Genomic DNA, 11011 nt, shown 5'->3' with positions numbered 1-11011 from the left:
ATCAAAAATAGTGCATACACCATTGAGAGGCTAACTTTGGGTGTTCCTTGTGAAGGGGTGGAGAGTTGAAGACTAGAAAATCTACTTTTATTGTTTGCATTTCTCTTTTAAACAACTTCTTTTAGGCCACTTGTATTTTTGGCCTTTTTTTCCTTTGGGTTTTTGGTTTGTAATTGGCCTCTTTATTAAGTAGTTTTAGGGTAATTCGAGTAGTGCTTGTGGGAGTGGCTTGAATACCACCAAGGTCACTTCAAGCTCCCACCCTAGGGAATCTGACTAGCACATGCTTTACTTGCTTTCGTTGCATGTTTATTACTTTGGTAGTATAATTGCTTAGGTTCTTTTACCTTTCTTGTTTTGTTTAGGAGGCTTCAAGTTTCCTACTAGGGGGCCGTGCACACACACACACACACTCAATTCTTGTGCAAAATTGTTTGGTAAGAAAAATGTAAGAAGGCTTAGTGATTTTTACTTGAAAAGGTTTGGTTATTAAGTGATTTTTTCTAGTCCACCACCCTTGATAGTTTAATTTGTACTCTTAGGCCTTCTAATACTAATCTAACACGTCAAAAATAATTTTATGAAAAACTTTTTCATGGACCATGGGCCAAAGGCCCAATCAAAAGGGCTATGGCCAGGAGCATTTAGGAGGAGTTTGGCACTTTGAAGTCTAGTGGGCTTTCTAAGCCCAAGGTATTCTTCACTTGGACTACTCTAACATGAAAAGAAGGCCTAGTTCAAATTGTAGATAATTTGTACATTGTTCTCTTGTATAGGCTTATTTTTTGCCTTTGTATTTGTGAGGCACTTTATTGCATTTTATTAGTCATTGTATAATGTTTCTAGGGTAGGTTACTTGGGAACTTAGACTCCATTTAACCTAACCTTGAAGTACTTTCTTTTTCTATTTTTTAGTAGTAGGAGTGGGAGTAGCAATTAACAATACTTGAGAGTGTGATTAGTAATTGGGCTAGAATTGGGCCTAGGAAAAATTTTACATATTAGACTTGTTTTGCTCCTAATTTTTCAAGGATTTGATTTAGATAGGTCTCATCATCATTATATGAACCTAACTAAACCAAATCAACATTTTTCAAAATCCTGTTTGGAGCAAAATAAGCCAAATGGTCGTCTAGCTTGGTTCACTTCCTTGGCCGAGTTTCTTCTTCACTTCTCAAGGCTTGAGAAGCTTGTGCTACAAGCTTCTCCTTAGCTTGCTTCCCAAGCAAGCTAAGTGAGAAGCTTGCTCCACAAGTTTCTAAACCCACTTAGACGGTCAAGTAACCTTACCATGGTTCCTAGTGAACCATGGTTAAGGTTAGCTTGCTCCCTAAGCTACCTCTCCCTATATATTTGTAATTCTAACCTTTTACCTCACTTGTGATGAATGAAATCAGAAATTCTTCTTAGAATTCTCTTTTCTCAAAGTCACCAAAACCATGGAGTTTCTTCTCCCTAGGTTTTCTCTCAAAGGTTCTTCAAACCTTTGAACAAGGTTCCTCAAGCTTCTTCATCTCCTTGGAGTGGCTAAACCTCCTAAGTTCTTCTCCACCATTGAAAAATTCTTCAAGGTGTTTCAAGCTTCAATCCGAGTCTTCTCAAGAGTGAAAAGGTCTTGGACGGATTGAATCACGAATAACAACAATCCTCTTCAAGTTTCTTCCATCATTTTTGGTATCTAGAGCCTTGGTGCTCTTGAGGTTATGTGTTCCTAATTTTTGTTCTTGAATCTGTGTTGTATCTTCCTCTTTTTACATGTCTCTTTGTGTTTTCTGTATGGATCTAGGTTTAATAAATATTTTGATGGATCCTATTTGTCACATGAGAATTGATTGATTCATTTTTGCTTGTTCCTTTTAATCTTGAATCAATCCGTTTTTGTGCTTTTAGGTGTTCTTGTTCTTGTACGTTTTTTATTTTTTTTTAGTCTCTCCATTCCATAACATGAGTCCGTGATTGGACAACATCATATAGAATGTGTTTTTGCTTTTGAATCAATTATTTTGTCTAGAAGTCATCTGTAGTCCTTTATTTGTCATAAACTCCTAGACTAGCTTGTTGAACATTTTTTTTGTTTATGTTGTTTTGTGTCTACTATTTGGTGCGGTTTTTGGCTTCATAAATCTGAACCTACCTATATGTGCTTTTGATTTACATGATTGAGTTCATAATTTGCTATTAGTTTTAGCAAATTTCATAGAGTTAGGTTTCCTTTATGTCACATTAAAAAGTTTGTCAAAAAAAAATTGTTAAACATTTTCCTATTAGGTTTTCCTTGAGTTTTGTTTTGTGGCTGAAACTTGTATCAATTTTTTTAAAAATTAAAATAGAGGCAAAACAGAGGTATAAGTGCTCTAAAAGCATTAGAAAAACAAAAGAAAAGAGTGCTTGAAAATTGACGTAAATTTTGTACAAAATTGTGAAGCACTAGAAAAGCATTCTCACTAGTATACCTCTTGTTTTGTGGAATTATTTGGCAGGAATTTTAATTCTTTAATTCTGAGATTATTACGTTTAAAAGTAATTAAACTCATGTACAAAAAGGAAAAGAAAAGGTGTAAAAGAAGTTATAAAAAGATTCATAAAGAAAGAGTACAAGAAAAAGCCAAGGAGTATAAATTTTGTGTGAAATTGCTCTCGGATTAAATTTTCTTTCCAGCCACATGTTGATTGTTTGAGTCTTATTTTTGTTGTTGTAATCTTAGCTTTCAATTTTGTATTCCACTCTAGAGCCATTGATAGGAGATTCCTTTGAGTGCTTGCTTCATTGGTGCCTTAATTGTTTCTTGTCTTTCATTGGAACTCTTTCTAGTCTTGTCTCATTAATTTCTCAGTTTTTGCATTAATACTCCATCAACTTAAGTTGTGTTGAGTGCTTCTTGAAGGTGTGAAAGGCCAAGTTCAAAGGAAGCCAACTTTGAAGGCTTTTGATGGTGACCTAGGAAGCTTGCTTCTCTATTGGAGGAAGTGCTTTGGGAAACTAAACACCTAGGAGTGACCAACCTTAAGGTTACTTCTAAGAGAGGAGTGACACACTTGTGAGGGCTGCAAGGAGTGAAGGCTGAACTTGAAATGAAGGAGCAAAATTTTTTGAGAAATTTGTGAAAACTAGTGACTAGTTTAGAGACAGAAATTTTTGTTTCAAAAAAATTTTCTTGTTAAATCCGTCTCTATGTTTGTCACTAATTTAGTAGCTGAATTTTATTTTCTAAAATTTAGTGCAGCCACTACATTTCATTTAGCCTGAATTTACATTTCATTTGAGTGTGAATATACATTTCATTTGGTGTAAATTTGCATTTCATTTGGTGTAAATTTACATTTCATTTCTTGTAAATTTTTCAATTCTTTCATTTTTGTACAAGGCCTTTATAGGAGTGTCTTGGAGTGCCTTTGGTGTATCTCCATCTCTCCTTAGTTTTTTAAAGTAGGTAAATTCATGTAGTACATGTGAGAGTGGTCCTTGGAAGTCTTTGGTACTTTCCAAGCTCTCACTTAGGTTTATAGCTGTCGCAACCCGAAAATTTCTGATCTCGCGACTAATGGTTTAGACATCCTTTTAAAAGTCTCATCAATTAAGGAATGCCCGAACACCAGACTAATCCTTAATTAATGGTTTTGAAAATAGGTTCATGGAGTCGCCACCAATGTTTTACTCAAAACATTGGAAAAAGAAAAGGTTTTTAAAAGTCCAATAATGGTCTTGATAACCAGAATTGGGTTCGGGGGTCGGTTACGTGCAGGGAAGGTATTAAGCACCCCTACAACGCCCTAAATCGGTACCCTATGATGAAGATAACATAATAAGAATTAATAATTAAAATATTTAATCCCCTTTATTAATGATTATTTACATGAAAATTAAATTACACGGTGAACCCTAAGAAATCTATATAATTGCGTTTATGATAGCAATAATTAAAATAAAAGAAGAGAAAAATAGAACAAGGGATTGATGAATAATACCTCGTAGCAAGCTTTATTAGATCTTCAACTATGGAGATTTTAGGTGCTTTGTGGCAACCTTTCACACTACAATGCCTCACAAAATCTCAAGAAATACAAGAGAGAGAAAAAGAGAGAAATTTCGAGCTCTAGGGAGTCTGGACGAAATTTGGAGTCCCTCAGAAATGTGCACAAGCTGTCTGATGGAATCATACTTGGGAATGCAAGAGGTGACACACTCAAAGATCCAAGAGGAGTTGGCTAGACATGAAGGTTTGGGCCAGTCAGGGCCCAATGGGCCTGGGAAGGCCCAAGTTGAACTTTTCATGGGCCATATTTTGTTATAGCTAATTTCATATGTTTTGTATACATCATGTTAGTATAGGTGTCATATATTTTGGTCTTGTATTTTGGACCACATAGAATAGCATTTTAGGTTTTAGGCTAGTTGGGCCTAGTTTTGGGCTTCATGGGCCTTTGGGCTTTTGGTACCCAATATTGGGCTCATTTTCATTCTTGTAATTTTTCCTTTCCATTGTAATTGTTTGACCAATGTAATTAGGTCATTAGAATAGGAAAATACAAGGAATACTAAAGTATGCTAATTAGGTTAAACTAGGTTTAATTTGGAAGCCATTTAAGTTACATTTGAGTCACATGTTTTGCACCATTGGTGGCTGAACATGTGACACTCAAATTAACCCTAAATGACTCTCAAATCAGACCTAAATGCACCTTGGTACCTAAATTTTCGGACTTACACATATGCACCAAAGTTTGAATTCAAATTTCAAATTTGATTTCAAACTTTAGGCGCCAATTTGTGTAGCTTTGGTTTAGGTGCCTATGTGCTTCATTTACGTGCATACTTAAGTCCTCCCTTCACATTTTTGTATTCACTTTTGAACCTTATATGAAATTTGAGAGCCAAGAGCCGAATTTCCTTTTCAAAGTCTTCTTGAGAATTCACCTCAAAAACCTAGGGAGATCATCTTCTTCCTTCTCTTTGAAGTGAGTCTTCCATTGATCTTTGAGCTTGGATGCTTCCATCCAAGGCTTGAGCCTTCATCCATCCGTGTTCCTTCTTCATTCAAGTTCCATTTCATTCGGTGATATCTCCTTAAAGAGGATCCGTGGCTAGGAGGAGCTAAGGAGAAGAACATTCATCACTTCTCCCTACTTCTTCCATCAATTTTGGTATCAAGAGCAAGGTTCTTCAAGGAGATAAGTTTGCTTCATCCTTTTTGTGTCCGTGTTCTTCTTGTGTTCTTGTGGTTCTTCTTGTCTTGTTTGAGTTTATTTTCGGATCTATATGTTTTGAATCACATTTTGTTCCATAGATCCATTGGTTGATTGTTTTTGAATTTTCTTCCACAATCAACATGTTTAGGACCTATTAGCTTGTGCTTGTTTTGATTTAATTTGAGTCTCTCCATTCTTGTATGTGTCTGTGATTGGACCTCATGCATATGCATTAGATTTTGGTTTTTAATCTTGTTTTGTCTTAGAGTTTGTGTGTAGTCCTTCCATGTCACAAAATTCCTTGAATAGCATGTTGACCTAATTTTGTTTTGAGTGCATTATTCATCATTGTTGCTTTCGGTTTGCTTTCTATTGTGCCTACCTATATGTGCTTTTTCTTTTACCTTATTGTGTTCATAATTTGCTATTAGTCCTAGCAAGTTTCTTTAGAGTTAGGTTTCCATTGTGTTCTTAAGTTTTCAAATCACTTTTCATTGAAAATCTTATAAAAAAAATTTTGACTCAAATTTTCAAGTGTAATCCTACTTCTAGTGCACTAATTTTGTGGATTCAAATTTAAAAAAAAAAAGTGAGTTAAGAGGCTGGAAAATAGAGTTTAAAACAGAGCCTAAAGACCTAAAGATCAAAAGAAAAGAGTTCAAAAGGAATCCAAACTCAAAACCTAAAGACTAGTGCACTAGTTTCTCATTCACTACTACAAAAACACTATTTAACATCGCCATATTTACATCGGTTATAGTAGAACCGATGTAAATCACAAAATGCGGTGGCAAACTTGTAAATAAATAGAAAATAGAAACATATTTACATCGGTTTTTCTTATAATCGATGTAAAAATGAAATCCAGGAGTTGTTCTACATCGGTTTTAAGCAAAACCGATGTAGAAATGAGACCTTAATTTTTTTGTTTGGCTCATCAGCAACCCCCTCTCCCTCTCTTCAAATCCCCAATCCCTCTTCCTCTTCGATTCCATCGCCACCTCCCCCTCCGACTCCCTCGCCTTCCTCCGCCACATCACCCAAACCCTCCCCTCCTTCTCCCCTGACCGCTCCACCTTCCACATCCTCCTCTCCCACCAATCCCACTCCCAATCCCTCTCCCCCATCCACCAAACCCTAAACCTCATGCTTTCCTCCGGCCTCGCCCCTGACACCGCCACCGCCGACATCACCGTTCGAGGACAGGTTCATCCCTAATAGGTCTGCGATGGACTTCGATTACGCTCACTACATGCTGACGAAGGGTAACAAGAAGGGAAAGGAGAAAGAGAACCCCGAGGTGACGTCACCGTCGCGAGAACTCTACTTGAAGCAACTCGCTGAGGCTTTCAACATGAACAGAACTCGAATCTTGGCCTTCAAGAACAAACCCCTGACTCCGGTTGAACTCATTCCCAACTTCATCCTTTCGCCTCCTCCTCCTTCCAAATCCTCTAAGCCCAGGCGTTACATTCCTTAGGTATGTTAATTAAATTTGGAATTCGAAATTATGTGTTTATTTGTCAGATGCTATGAAAGTTGAAATTGTGTTCTTATTGTTTGTGGAAATGGTTGTTAGAGTTCTGAGAGGACTTTGGATGCTCTTGATATACTAGATGACTTTTACTTGAACTTGTTGGACTGGGGAAGCAGAAATGTGCTCAGTATTGCCCTTGGAAGCAGGGGATGAGACGCTGAGATTTTGGAATGTTTTTGGAATGCCACAGGCTTCCAAACCAGCGCCTAAAGCTGACACTGAGCCCTTTGCTCATGTGAACCGTATTTCGTTGAATATGCATGTAGAATTTCTGCGAGCCTGAGACTGTGAGTTGTGCAGATATTCTAGACATTGTATTTATTTTTTTTATTTTTTTAACTTTCAATATTACCTTGAGCATTTTTTTGTACACATTATTTCTATCATGTTGTATTTCTAATTATGATTTTTAGTATTTACTGTTGGTATACTGTTCTGAATTCAATGGCAATGGTGATGGGTGTGAAGTACACCTGTTAAATGGACCATTCCATTTTTACTATTATCCACTTTTCGTGTTTCATGAAGTCACTAAGGGTGTGCTTATTGTGAATTTGTTGGAGTAACAGAGCTCTATTATGCTGGTAGTCATGGGATGGACATTATTTGTCCTCGTAGACAATCTAATTCTGATAATAACCCAGAGTGCATTAGTTCTGCTGACAAACAGGTACTAGTTTCAATGTTTTTAAGTGACATATGTTTCTGAATATACGTCCGAGGGTATGTGTTGATAAATTTTTCGAAACTAATAGATAAATCTTTTATGCTGAAAGTTTAATTTATTTATTAATTTTTGCCATTATTTATTTGTCAATTAAAGCATGGAACCATTGTTTATTTTTCAATTAAAGCACAGAACCATTGTTGTCAATTAAAGTACCAACCAGTTTCTTCTACTTATCTTCATTGCTGTGAGTGAACTTTGTTTAATGATTATCAATCTGTCCTTCATTTGTAAGTGGGCATGTGATTGTGAACTTAATTGTATTATGGCTGTGTCATTTCAATCTGATCTACCTGTACAAATGTATCTTCTGCATGTTGTGATTTTCATCCATAATTTGTTTCATTATATTGGAAATAATATGCTAAGTTGTTAGTAGCTCTAAGTCATCTCAGTAGTTTTCATTTTGACCAATGGTTGGTGTTTAATTTTAACTCTTCATGTTATCTTTGTTGGGATGTAGGCGTGCAGAACTCTTGTGAAAGTTGACAAAAAATTCCTATTTTGATGTATGGTTTATCAATATGGTTTGAATTTGATATTGTTGTTCAATCATGTTCAAAAAGAAAAGGAAAAAGAGGATGGTGAAATTGTTTTGAATTTAAGGTGTTTGATAAATAGCATATCCTTCTTGTTCAAGTTCAACCGTGCCAAATTTTCACACTTTACATTGATGCAAAATGTTATCCAGGACTCCACTCTCAGGAATGAAAATGCCCATTTGATGAATGACTTGTTCTACCTTCGTTTAGCATTGAATTTAGATTCTTTCTTTAGAGATCTTGAAAAGGCTATTGGATTCTATTTTTCATGTGGTTATTCTTTTTGCTAGCAGAACCAGGGGTGGAAGTTGAAGTGTAGAAGTGATGGAACCCCATAATGAAGAGATCCATAACTTGAGGTTAGCTTAAATCATATAAATTAAATCCTAATATGCTCTGTCTAACTATCCCCAAAAATCAAAAGTTACAATGCTTAGGCATATGCAATATGCGAAACACGAAATTTATTGAACCCAATTCCAGTCAAACTGGAGACTGCGTCTTTGCTTCAAATTTCTTAGGAGTTTATTTAATTTTGGTAATTGCTAGGCATAACTAATAGATATATAGTGGTGCAATTAGAATTTTTCGTGTCAGTATTGTCCACTTTTGATGCACATGGGTTTTCTCACATATATCATTACATATTATCAAACATCTAAATGGTTAAATCTTCAATATAGTTTCATGCTTTCAGAGGAAGAATATATTGGAAATTCCTTATTTATTGTATTTATACTTGTGTATATTTGGTTTATTTGATTGGTTATACTTGTGTGGTAGCTGTAAAATCCTGGCTGAGAATTATATATATTGGAAAGATTAAGGAAAATTTGCACAAAATAAGCATGATATTTTTTTATTATTTTAAAATGCAATCTACATCGGTTCTAAAGAGAACCGATGTAGATTTAAGCATAAATCTACATCGGTTCTCTGGAGAACCGATGTAGATTTATGCTTAAATCTACATCGGTTTTTCAGAACCGATGTAAAAAAGTATACATTTTTTACGTCGCTCTATTCTACATCGGTTTTAGAACCGATGTAGATGACTTTAGAGAACCGATGTAAAATATGCATCTTGTAGTAGTGATTTTCACTTGGATTTTGACCTAATTTTTGTAGTCTCGGTTTCTATAGCTTGGAATCATAGAAAAATTTGAAACAAAAGGCAAACACCTTCTCTGGAGTCTTAATTTGAGACTGGAAAAAGAAAGAATTAAAAAAAAAATATAAGACAATTTAAATTGAAAAAGTCGTGAGGTGTTCTTGGATAAAATTCACTTGATTCCTTGTTTTTGTTTTGACTACTAATTGTTCTATACTTATCCAATTGCTTTCAATTTTTTTTTGGTTTGTTCATCAACTCTAGTACCTATCTAGGAACATTCCTAACTGAGTGCTAGCTTTTATTTGGAGTCTTAATTTTCAGTTTTACTTATTGAACCTCTTTGTGTCTTGTCATATACACTTATTACTCTTTACTTTTGGTATAAGCTTTCCAAATTGAGCTTTAATGGTTGTCTAGTTTTCTTTCATTAAATTCCCTGTGCTGGAAGTGGCCTCAAATCCTTGCTCAAGGATCAAGCATTGCTCAACAAAGAGTAGGAAAAGTTTGGACACTAAGACTACAAAAATTTGACCTAATTTAGTGACCTAGCTTTTCCTAAACTTCCTTCACTTGAGTGACCATTCCTTTCACCTTGTGAGCCAGCCACCATTAACCTCTTTGTTGTGTTTCTTTTGCAGGTCCAGGAGCATCATATTTGAAGGATTAGTGGCGGATTAAACACTTGAATAAGTGTTAGGTTTTTGAACAACAAATCCGTCACTAATTGGAAACCAAAACCGCCATTTGTTGCTTTCTAGGCTAGTTTAAATTTTGCAATCTCTCTTGTATTTTAAAATCAATTTGTAAAGCTTGGAGGTGTCGCCACCGGCCCGAAACGGGCTTTCGGCATTCGCGAAGGATGGTTGGACTCTTTTATTTGTTTAAAAATATGGATTGCTAGAATGACTTATTCTCAAACTGAGACCTCGTCAAACGAGCAATTTTATTAAAAGGCTCACCAATCCATGTTAATCCCAAGCGGGACCCTCCATGGATTAGCGGTTTTCATAAAAAGGAAGGGTTCATGGAGTCGCCACCAATGTTTTACTCAAAACATTGGAAAAAGAAGTTTAAGGCAATCGATTCAAAAATCGACTTCGGCCATTACAACCAGAGTCGGGTAAGGGAGTCGGTTACGCGTGGGGAAGGTGTTAGCACCCCACAGCGCCCCTTTCGGGTTCCCTATGACAGATTATTTAAAAATAATAGTGCAAAATTACTAAATTATCCCTATTTATTTTAAACAATTATAACTTAACTATCTACATGATGACAGTTAAATATACACACAGAAAGCAGTAAAAGGAAGGACTTAAGAAGAAACCTTTGAAGCGTGCTTTTATATTCAAGTAAAACTCGGAAGCTTTTTGGCGTTCCCTCGCTCTACAAGCCCGCTCGCTCCCTCCTAGAAAATTTTAACTATGGAAATCCGGAGGATTTCCCTTCGACTACGTTCGAGACTTAAGCAAAAAGCTCAGAACTCGAGAACTTTGTCGGATCAACTCTCCGAGTGATTTCTAGGCAGAGCACTGCTCAAAAAAAACCAGAATACTCAAGAAGAGGGTTAAAACTCAGTGTGAAAGTGTGAAATGACGTCCCATTGACGTCATATTTATAGGGATGAGGCTCAATACGGTTTATGAGGGTCAATACGGTCCGTATTGAAGTTTTGAACTACAATACGGCCGTATTGAATTCAATACGGCCGTATTGAAGTTCAAAAACCTCAATACGGCCGTATTGAAGTTCAGTGCAGCCGTATTGAGTTCAAAAACCTCAATACGGCCGTATTGAAGTTCAGTGCAGCCGCATTGAGTTCAATGCAGCCGTATTGAAGTTCAGAAACTTCAATACGGCCGTATTGAACTTCTGGGAGGCCGTATTGGGCTTCATTCCCTCCACTT

At 36.1% G+C, this 11011-nt stretch overlaps 1 non-coding gene across 2 annotated transcripts; it reads left to right on the top strand.

The window, feature by feature from the left end:
* Positions 1-6099: 6099 nt before the first annotated feature.
* LOC109793541 (uncharacterized) lies at positions 6100-10017 on the top strand. 2 transcript variants are annotated; one of them, XR_014432477.1, is made up of 5 exons: positions 6102-6667; positions 6767-7011; positions 7294-7394; positions 8287-8352; positions 9746-10017. It is a non-coding gene; the product is annotated as an uncharacterized LOC109793541 (transcript). The 2 variants fall into 2 exon arrangements; XR_014432476.1 differs by having other exon boundaries at positions 6100-6667; positions 6767-7394.
* Positions 10018-11011: the final 994 nt, after the last annotated feature.

This window comes from Cajanus cajan, chromosome 3 (assembly GCF_000230855.2).
Source record: "Cajanus cajan strain Asha chromosome 3, NIPB_CcT2T_4, whole genome shotgun sequence".
Lineage (NCBI taxonomy): Eukaryota > Viridiplantae > Streptophyta > Magnoliopsida > Fabales > Fabaceae > Cajanus > Cajanus cajan.
Note: the sequence above shows the minus strand (reverse complement) of the source record. Positions and strands in the feature narration are given on the sequence as shown.